This window comes from Natator depressus, chromosome 5 (assembly GCF_965152275.1).
Source record: "Natator depressus isolate rNatDep1 chromosome 5, rNatDep2.hap1, whole genome shotgun sequence".
Taxonomy (NCBI): domain Eukaryota; kingdom Metazoa; phylum Chordata; order Testudines; family Cheloniidae; genus Natator; species Natator depressus.
The window spans coordinates 47369300-47377868 of record NC_134238.1 but is presented as its reverse complement, the minus strand read 5'-3'; the positions used below and the strand labels follow the sequence as shown (position 1 = coordinate 47377868).

At 46.9% G+C, this 8569-nt stretch overlaps 1 long non-coding RNA gene across 1 annotated transcript; it reads right to left on the bottom strand.

Moving 5' to 3' along the window:
- Positions 1–773: 773 nt before the first annotated feature.
- LOC141987410 (uncharacterized) lies at positions 774–3500 on the bottom strand. Its single transcript, XR_012639522.1, has 3 exons — positions 3390–3500; positions 2983–3064; positions 774–2242 (listed from the first exon to the last, which is right to left on the bottom strand). It is a non-coding gene; the product is annotated as an uncharacterized LOC141987410 (long non-coding RNA).
- Between the last annotated feature and the right edge of the window lie 5069 nt (positions 3501–8569).

Below are 8569 nucleotides of genomic sequence, written 5' to 3'. Positions count from 1 at the left end.
GACACTTCCATTTTATGGGCCTGGAGCGCCTTTAAGACCATGACCTGGTCCCCTACCTTGAAAAAACGCTCTCTGGCATGTTTATCATACCAGGCTTTTTGCTGTTTTTGAGCATCCTGTAGGTTTTCTTTAGCAAGGGCTAAAGAGGTTCGGAGGGTGTTTTGTAGGTTGGTAACAAAGTCCAGAATGTTAGTTCCTGGAGAAGGTGTAAACCCCTCCCATTGCTGCTTCACCAACTGTAATGGCTCCTTAACCTCGTGGTCATATACAAGTTCAAATGGTTAAAACCCTAAACTGGGATGTGGTACAGCTCTGTAGGCAAAGAGTAACTGTTGCAACACTAGGTCCCAATCATTGGAGGGCTCATTTACAAATTTACGTATCATGGCCCCCAAAGTCCCATTAAATTTCTCCACCAGGCCATTTGTTTGATGATGGTAAGGGGTGGCAACCAAGTGATTCACCCCATGAGCTTCCCAAAGGCTTTCCATAGTTCGTGCCAGGAAATTAGTTCCTGCATCTGTGAGGATGTCGGAGGGCCAACCTACCCTGGCAAAAATGTCTTTTTGCTAGTGCCTGGCACACACTTTTAGCCCTAGTGTTGCTTAGAGCTACTGCTTCCGGCCATCGGGTGGCAAAATCCATGAAAGTCAGTATGTACTGCTTTCCTCTGGGTGTCTTTTTCGGAAAAGGACCCAGAATATCCACAGCTACTCGCTGAAATGGAACCTCAATGATGGGGAGTGGCTCTAGAGTGGCTTTGACCTGGTCTTGGGGTTTTCCCACTCTTTGGCATACCTCACAAGACTGGACATAGGTGGAAACATCCTTGCCCATTCCCTCTCAGTGGAATGACCTTCCCAAACAGTCTTTGGTCCTGTTCACCCCAGCATGGCCACTAGGATGATCGTGGGCTAAGCTCAAGAGCTTTACCCGGTACTTAGTTGGAACTACCAACTGTCTCTGAGGATGCCAGTCTTCCTGATGTCCACCAGAAAGATTTTCCTCGTATAAAAGTTCTCTTTCTACAACAAACTTGGATCGATTAGAAGAGCTGAGATGCGGTGGGTTGCTCCGTGCCGCCATCCAAGCTCTCTGGAGGCTTTCATCTGCTTCCTGTTCGGTCTGGAACTGTTCCTTTGATGCTGGAGACATCAGTTCCTCATTGGATTGTGGACCTAGGCTTGGTCCCTCTGGAAGCGATGTAGGGATGGGGCTGTTTCTGTTGACTGTGAACCGCTCTCCGCTGGTGCACTATGTTGGGGTTCAGGCTCCGGCTGAGCCTCTTGTGTAGGGTTATTGGCTGCTGCCGGTTCAGGTTCGGTGGGGCCCTCTGGTGTTGGGGTTGCAAGTACTGGATTCAGTGCTGGCAATGGGTCTGGTACTGATTGTTCCACCAGTTCCGGTTCTGGGACTGGCTCTGTTTGGGTCTGGGTCCACTACTGCTGTTGCAGACGTTGGCCTGGGGTCTGGGTCCATCACCTCTGACCGGGTCCTGGTAGAAGTTTCCGGGACAGAGCTAGGTGTGACGGCTTGATTAGCCTGGCTGCGGGTGACCATTCCCACCCTCTTGGCTGGCTTCACATGATTGGCCAAGTCTTCCCCCAACAGCATGTCACTGGGGGCTGCGTCTGAGGGAGATCCTGAGGGGGTGGCTGGGGCAGAGCACAGCAGGGCCCAGCTTCCCGGGTGAGGCACCTGCAGGGTAGCGGTCTGGCATAGCTAGAGGCGGTGCCCATGAGGTAACTGGAGGGAGAAGCTGGGCACAACAGGAGCAGGATGGGGCTTTGTGGTGCTGGGAACTGGGGCTGCTGCTGTCTGGCTAGGACTAGCCCCCCCTTACCTGTTCCCACCTCCTCTGCTTGCTGCTGCTCCTCCAAGTCCCACCTGCTCCCTTTGCGCTTCAGACAGCAGAGGGAGCAGTGAGGCAGGGGTCACTTGCCAGCCTGTGCAGCCGGAGCCACAGGTCATTGCGGGTCATTTGCCTGCAGCCTGCATGCATCGGTGTCAGTGGAGATGCACTTGGCTGATCTGGACTCTCAGCTACTGACCTCCCAAAAGGGAGGTGTTTGACTCTGAACGCATGCTTCCCTGGAAGCAGCCACTTGTCTTTCTCAAGAAGCCCTGCAGCAGCTCAGACTTGGCGGGTGTGCTCCAAGTTCAAACTGTTCCCAGAGCGCTGGTGTCACTTCACATCCTGTAAATCCTTGGCCTTTTCCACACCCCAGCCTGAGTTGTTCACCTGCCAAAAACACACGTGATGAAGAAAGATGAATGATTGCCAATATACAGAGAAATGTGGTAGAACAGGATGTGTGACCATACCTTCTTTAAAATGCCCCAGTAAATTTAAGTTAGGGGCAGGGGTGAAAGTAAGTTAAAGGACTTACCAGTACGCAGGGCACTGGGCTCCTGGGCAAGGTGGAGGGAGGCAGCTCTGGGTCCCCAGAAGGGGCGGGGCCTCGAGAGGAAGGGGTGGGGCTGGGGCCAGACTCCCCCAGCCAGCCCTTAAGCACTGCCCGGCTCACGACACCCGAGGCTCTGGCAGCAATTTAAAGGGCCAGGGATTCCAGCCACTGCAGGGAGCCCAGGGCCCTTTTAAAATTGCCGAACCCCGGGGCAGCTTCCCCTTTTGCCCTCCCCATCAGCGGCCCTGCCAGTACAGTGCTTAAAGCTTTAACGTTGCCTATGTACTGTACCGGCTTACTTTCACCTCTGGTTAGGGGCATCTCTTCAATTTAATATTTTGATTTTAATTTCTTAAGGGAATGGCCTAGTGTAATTTTGTAATAGATTCTTCCACCAGGAAAGAAACTGATTATCTCATCACCCACCACTGAGAATTTTCCAGCTCCATGCAAGAAAGTGTTGTAGAGTGTTGGGAGGAACCTTGAACTTGGCTGATATAGAGGGAATGAGTTAGTAAATTGCAGTAGCACTGGTTCTTAACATTAGACAGAGTAAAGGAGGGTACACACTTACAAATTTGGGGTCCTCATCCTGCAGCCCTGATTCATGTCAGGACAAACATGCCATCTCTTTCCCTATTGCTAGGGTCCCAATCCTGCAAAGACATACACTTACTTAACTTCCCACACTGAGTCCTCCCATCAAGGTCATTTTAATTTTACTTATATTATTAGCATATCACTAAATTGCTTTACGATTAATTTTATATCTAGCTAATAGTTATTGACTTCAATTAGTGTGATTTAGATTAATGACTATTCTATTACATTTTCTATCTGTTGATAACTCTGAAAACTCTTTTTCATATCAGTAGTGTTTTTATTTGAAAACTCAGACAAGCCATTGACCTTAGCTGGGTACAGAATCATCTCAATAGATATATGTACCTTATATATATATATATATATATATATACACACCTGCTTTTCCATGTGGGCACCAATGATACTGCCAAGAATGACCTTGAGTGGATCACTGCAGACTACGTGGCTCTGGGAAGGAGGATAAAGAAGTATGAGGTGCAAGTGGTGTTCTCGTCCATCCTCCCCGTGGAAGGAAAAGGCTGGGGTAGGGATCATCGAAGTCAATGAATGGCTACGCAGGTGGTGTCTGAGAGAAGGCTTTGGATTCTTTGACCATGGGATGGTGTTCCAAGAAGGAGGAGTGCTAGGCAGAGACGGGCTCCACCTAACAAAGAGAGGGAAGAGCATCTTCGCGAGCAGGCTGGCTAACCTAGTGAGGAGGGCTTTAAACTAGGTTCACAGGGGGAAGGAGACCAAAGCCCTGAGGTAGGTGGGGAAGCGGAATACTGGGAGGAAGCACAAGCGGGAGCGTGTGAGAGGGAAGGGCTCCTGCCTCATACTGATGTAACCCTTCTGCCCGTCAGAGTTGGCAGCAACAAGGGCCGGGTTCAATATCTGGGGGATCCATTCCAATAACACAATGCAAACCAGCTCGAGCCCCCACCCAGTGACCTGGGACAAATATATACCACCCCCGCTGGGCGCCTCCAAGAGGCAATACTTCCCCTCTCGCAAGCACATAGTCTGAGTGTAGCAAAAAGCCTTTTAATAACAGAGAGAAACAATGTGGCATTATGTTGGGGAAACACCACCAGCAGGATTCATAACACAACCCATGAGCAAAAACCCACCCCAAGCAAATTGGGGCATGCCCCTTTCCCTTTGGTTCTTGAGTCCAGCAACCCCAAATCACCCAAAGTCCCAAAAGTCCAATGACCCAAAAGTCTCTGTCCCTGGTCAGGGCAGCCCCAGAGTTTGAAAGTTTATTGGCGGAGCTTTACCTCCCAACCTGGGTGGAGATGGGATGGGGGTAAGAGGCACCTTACATGATCTGAAGCTGACCACCCCACAGCTCCATAGGCCTTCGCTCCACTCCGCTCCGCCAACCGCCCCACGAACTCCTTATCTCAAGTGCCTATATACAAATGCACAAAGCCTGGGAAACAAGCAGGGAGAACTGGAGGTCCTGGCAAAGTCAAGGAATTATGATGTGATTGGAATAACAGAGACTTGGTGGGATAACTCGCATGACTGGAGTATTGTCACGGATGAGTATAAACTGTTCAGGAAGGACAGGGAGGCCAGAAAAGGTGGGGGAGTTGCACTGTATGTAAGGAAGCAGTATGACTGCTCAGAGCTCAAGTATAAAACTGCAGAAAAACCTGAGAGTCTCTGGATTAAGTTTAGAAGCGTGAGCAACAAGGGTGATGTCGTGGTGGGAGTCTGCTATAGACCACCGGACCAGGGGGATGAGGTGGACGAGGCTTTCTTCCAGCAACTCGCAGAAGCTACTAGATCGCATGCCCTGGTTCTCATGGGCGACTTCAATCATCCTGATATCTGCTGGGAGAGCAATACAGCGGTGCACAGACAATCCAGGAAGTTTTTGGAAAATGTAGGGGACAATTTCCTGGTGCAAGTGCTGGAGGAACCAACTAGGGGCAGAGCTCTTCTTGACCTGCTGCTCACAAACTGGGAAGAATTAGTAGAGGAAGAAAAAGTGGATGGGAACCTGGGAGGCAGTGACCATGAGATGGTTGAGTTCAGGATCCTGACACAAGGAAGAAAGGAAAGCAGCAGAATACGGACCCTGGACTTCAGAAAAGCAGACTTTGACTCCCTCCAGGAACTGATGGGCAGGATCCCCTGGGAGAATAACATGAGGGGGAAAGGAGTCCAGGAGAGCTGGCTGTATTTTAAAAAATCCTTATTGGGGTTACAGGGACAAAACATCCCGATGTGTAGAAAGAATAGTAAATATGGCAGGCGACCAGCTTGGCTTAACAGTGAAATCCTTGCTGATCTTAAACACAAAAAAAGAGGCTTACGAGAAGTGGAAGATTGGACAAATGACCAGAGATGAGTATAAAAATATTGCTCGGGCATGTAGGAGTGAAATCAGGAAGGCTAAATCACACCTGGAGTTGCAGCTAGCGAGAGATGTTAAAAGTAACAAGAAGGGTTTCTTCAGGTATGTTGGCAACAAGAAGAAAGCCAAGGAAAGTGTGGGCCCCTTACTAAATGAGGGAGGCAACCTAGTGACAGAGGATGTGGAAAAAGCTAATGTACTCAATGCTTTTTTTGCCTCTGTCCTCACAAACAAGGTCAGCTCCCAGACTACTGTGCTGGGCAGCACAGCATGGGGAGGAGGTGGCCAGCCCTCTGTGAAGAAAGAAGTGGTTCGGGACTATTTAGAAAAGCTGGACGTCCATGGGGCCAGATGCGTTGCATCCGAGAGTGCTAAAGGAATTGGCGGATGTGAATGCAGAGCCATTGGCCATTATCTTTGAAAATTCATGGTGATCGGGGAAGTCCCGGAAGACTGGAAAAAGGTTAATGTAGTGCCAATCTTTTAAAAAGGGAAGGAGGAGGATCCTGGAAACTACAGGCCAGTCAGCCTCACCTCAGTCCCCGGAAAAATCATGGAACAGGTCCTCAAGGAATCAATTCTGATTTAGAGGAGAGGAAAGTGATCAGGAACAGTCAGCATGGATTCACCAAGGGAAAGTCATGCCTGACTAATCTAATTGCCTTCTGTGATGAGATAACTGGTACTGTGGATGAAGGGAAAGCAGTGGACGTGTTATTCCTTGACTTTAGCAAAGCTTTTGACACGGTTTCCCACAGTATTCTTGTCAGCAAGTTAAAGAAGTATGGGCTGGATGGATGCACTACAAGGTGGGTAGAAAGTTGGCTAGATTGTCTGGCTCAATGGGTAGTGATCAATGGCTCCATGTCTAGTTGGCAGCCGGTATCTAGCGGAGTGCCCCAAAGGTCGGTCCTGGGGCCGGTTTTGTTCAATATCTTCATTAATGATCTGGAGGATGGTGTGGATTGCACCCTCAGCAAGATTGCGGATGACACTAAACTGGGAGGAGTGGTAGATACGCTGGAGGGTAGGGATAGGATACAGAGGGACCTAGACAAATTAGAGGATTGGGCCAAAATAAATCTGATGAGGTTCAACAAGGACAAGTGCAGAGTCCTGCACTTAGGACGGAAGAATCCCATGCACCGCTACAGATTAGGGACCGAATGGCTAGGCAGCAGTTCTGCAGAGCAGGACCTAGGGGTTACAGTGGACGAGAAGCTGGATATGAATCAACAGTGTGCCCTTGTTGCCAAGAAGGCCAATGGCATTTTGGGCTGTATAAGTAGGTGCATTGCCAGCAGATTGAGGGACGTGATCGTTTCCCTCTATTCGACATTGGTGAGGCCTCATCTGGAGTACTGTGTCCAGTTTTGGGCCCCACACTACAAGAAGGATGTGGAAAAATTGGAGAGAGTCCAGCGAAGGGCAACAAAAATGATTAGGGGTCTGGAACACATGACTTATGAGGAGAGGCTGAGGGAACTGGGATTGTTTAGTCTACAGAAGAGAAGAATGAAGGGGGATTTGATAGCTGCTTTTAACTACCTGAAAGGTGGCTCCAAAGAGGATGGATCTAGACTATTCTCAGTGATAGCAGATGACAGGACAAGGAGTAATGGTCTCAAGTTGCAGTGGGGGAGATTTAGGTTGGATATTAGGAAAAAAATTTTCACTAGGAGGGTGGTGAAACACTGGAATGCATTACCTAGGGAGGTGGTGGAATCCCCTTCCTTAGAAGTTTTTAAGGTCAGGCTTGACAAAGCCCTGGCTGGGATGATTTAGCTGGGGATTGGTCCTGCTCTGGGCAGGGGGTTGGACTAGATGACCTCCAGAGGTCCCTTCCAACTCTGATATTCTATGATTCTATATTAATTATGCTATTTTTAAGTATATGGAAAGCAGAAGACCTGATTCTGTGACGTAATAGTGGTATTTCTGTATACAAGGTCTGTGCACTGTCTTCAAAATTTATTCCAGGTGACCCAATTTAAGTTCTTTCACAATAACAGTTGAATAAATTTCTGCATATGATTTTTCATTTCAGGTTAGGAGTGACAAAGCACGTAAGAGAAGGAGGGAATTTATATGCAACTCCAAAATATGCCCATATTAAAAAAAAAAAGTATTACAAAATAGTCAATTGCTTAGTCAGAAGAATAGTTCTGTAGACAGATGCCAGCAAGCAGGATCCAAAGCAAAAACACCCACCCCCCACCCAGTGTCATATTTCAGAGTAGAGATAGTTGAAAAAAATTCTGGTAGAACATGTTTTCCATTGGAAAACACAGTTTAATTGAAATCTAAACAGGAAGGTGTTGATTCAGACATTTTTTGAGTGGAAATTTTTCTTGAAATTAATTGTTTAGACTGTTTCAATAATATTGAAATGTTTATTTCAATAAAGTGAATTTGTTTAGACACCACCATTTTGCTTATTTTTGGACAAGTTATATTAGGATATTGATTTATATTTTATATTTAATATTTCAATAGTTATCTATAAGATAAAAATGCTTTGCTTTGAAACACTGATTTGACATCAAAACTAAATATTTAAATAACCCAAAACAAAATTTCCTGTGGAACAAAAATTGTAAGAGTTTGGCTTTTGGTTCCAATTCAGAATGAAAAAGATTCTGAATGTCAATTTCCAGTGGAACAAAAATTCAGTTTTCTGACTACTTGAGACAAGTCAAGTAAGGCTAAATAACACTATAGAACTTTTGCAATTATTTATGCAGAATAATCATAGACCCAACTATATGCACAGATCTATCTGTGCAGTTATGGCATATTAATCATCATAGTATCTGAGCACTTTGAAGAGGCCCTAGAGTGATCTGGAAGAATGTCCTCATTTTGCCCCAGGCAATTATACTGAAACAAAAATGCTGTTGTCCCAGTTTCAGTATAAGTAAGACACTGCTTGTTAGTCCCATTTGCAATCTCCCACCCTACAACACCCCTCTGTGTACCTAAAATAAATTTGGAGAATAGCTGCTTCTGTTCCGACACGGCATTTCTATAGAACTCTGTTTGTGCTGATGAACAATAGGGTCCAGGTTACCCTATAACCTGTAGCCTCACAGATCAGGCAATGAAACACACAGAGAAGTTTAGGACAGGAAATGAAGAATTCCATACCCATTTGAAATTGCAGAGAGAATTTAGATAGGCAACATGTAGTTATCCGAACTGAAATTAG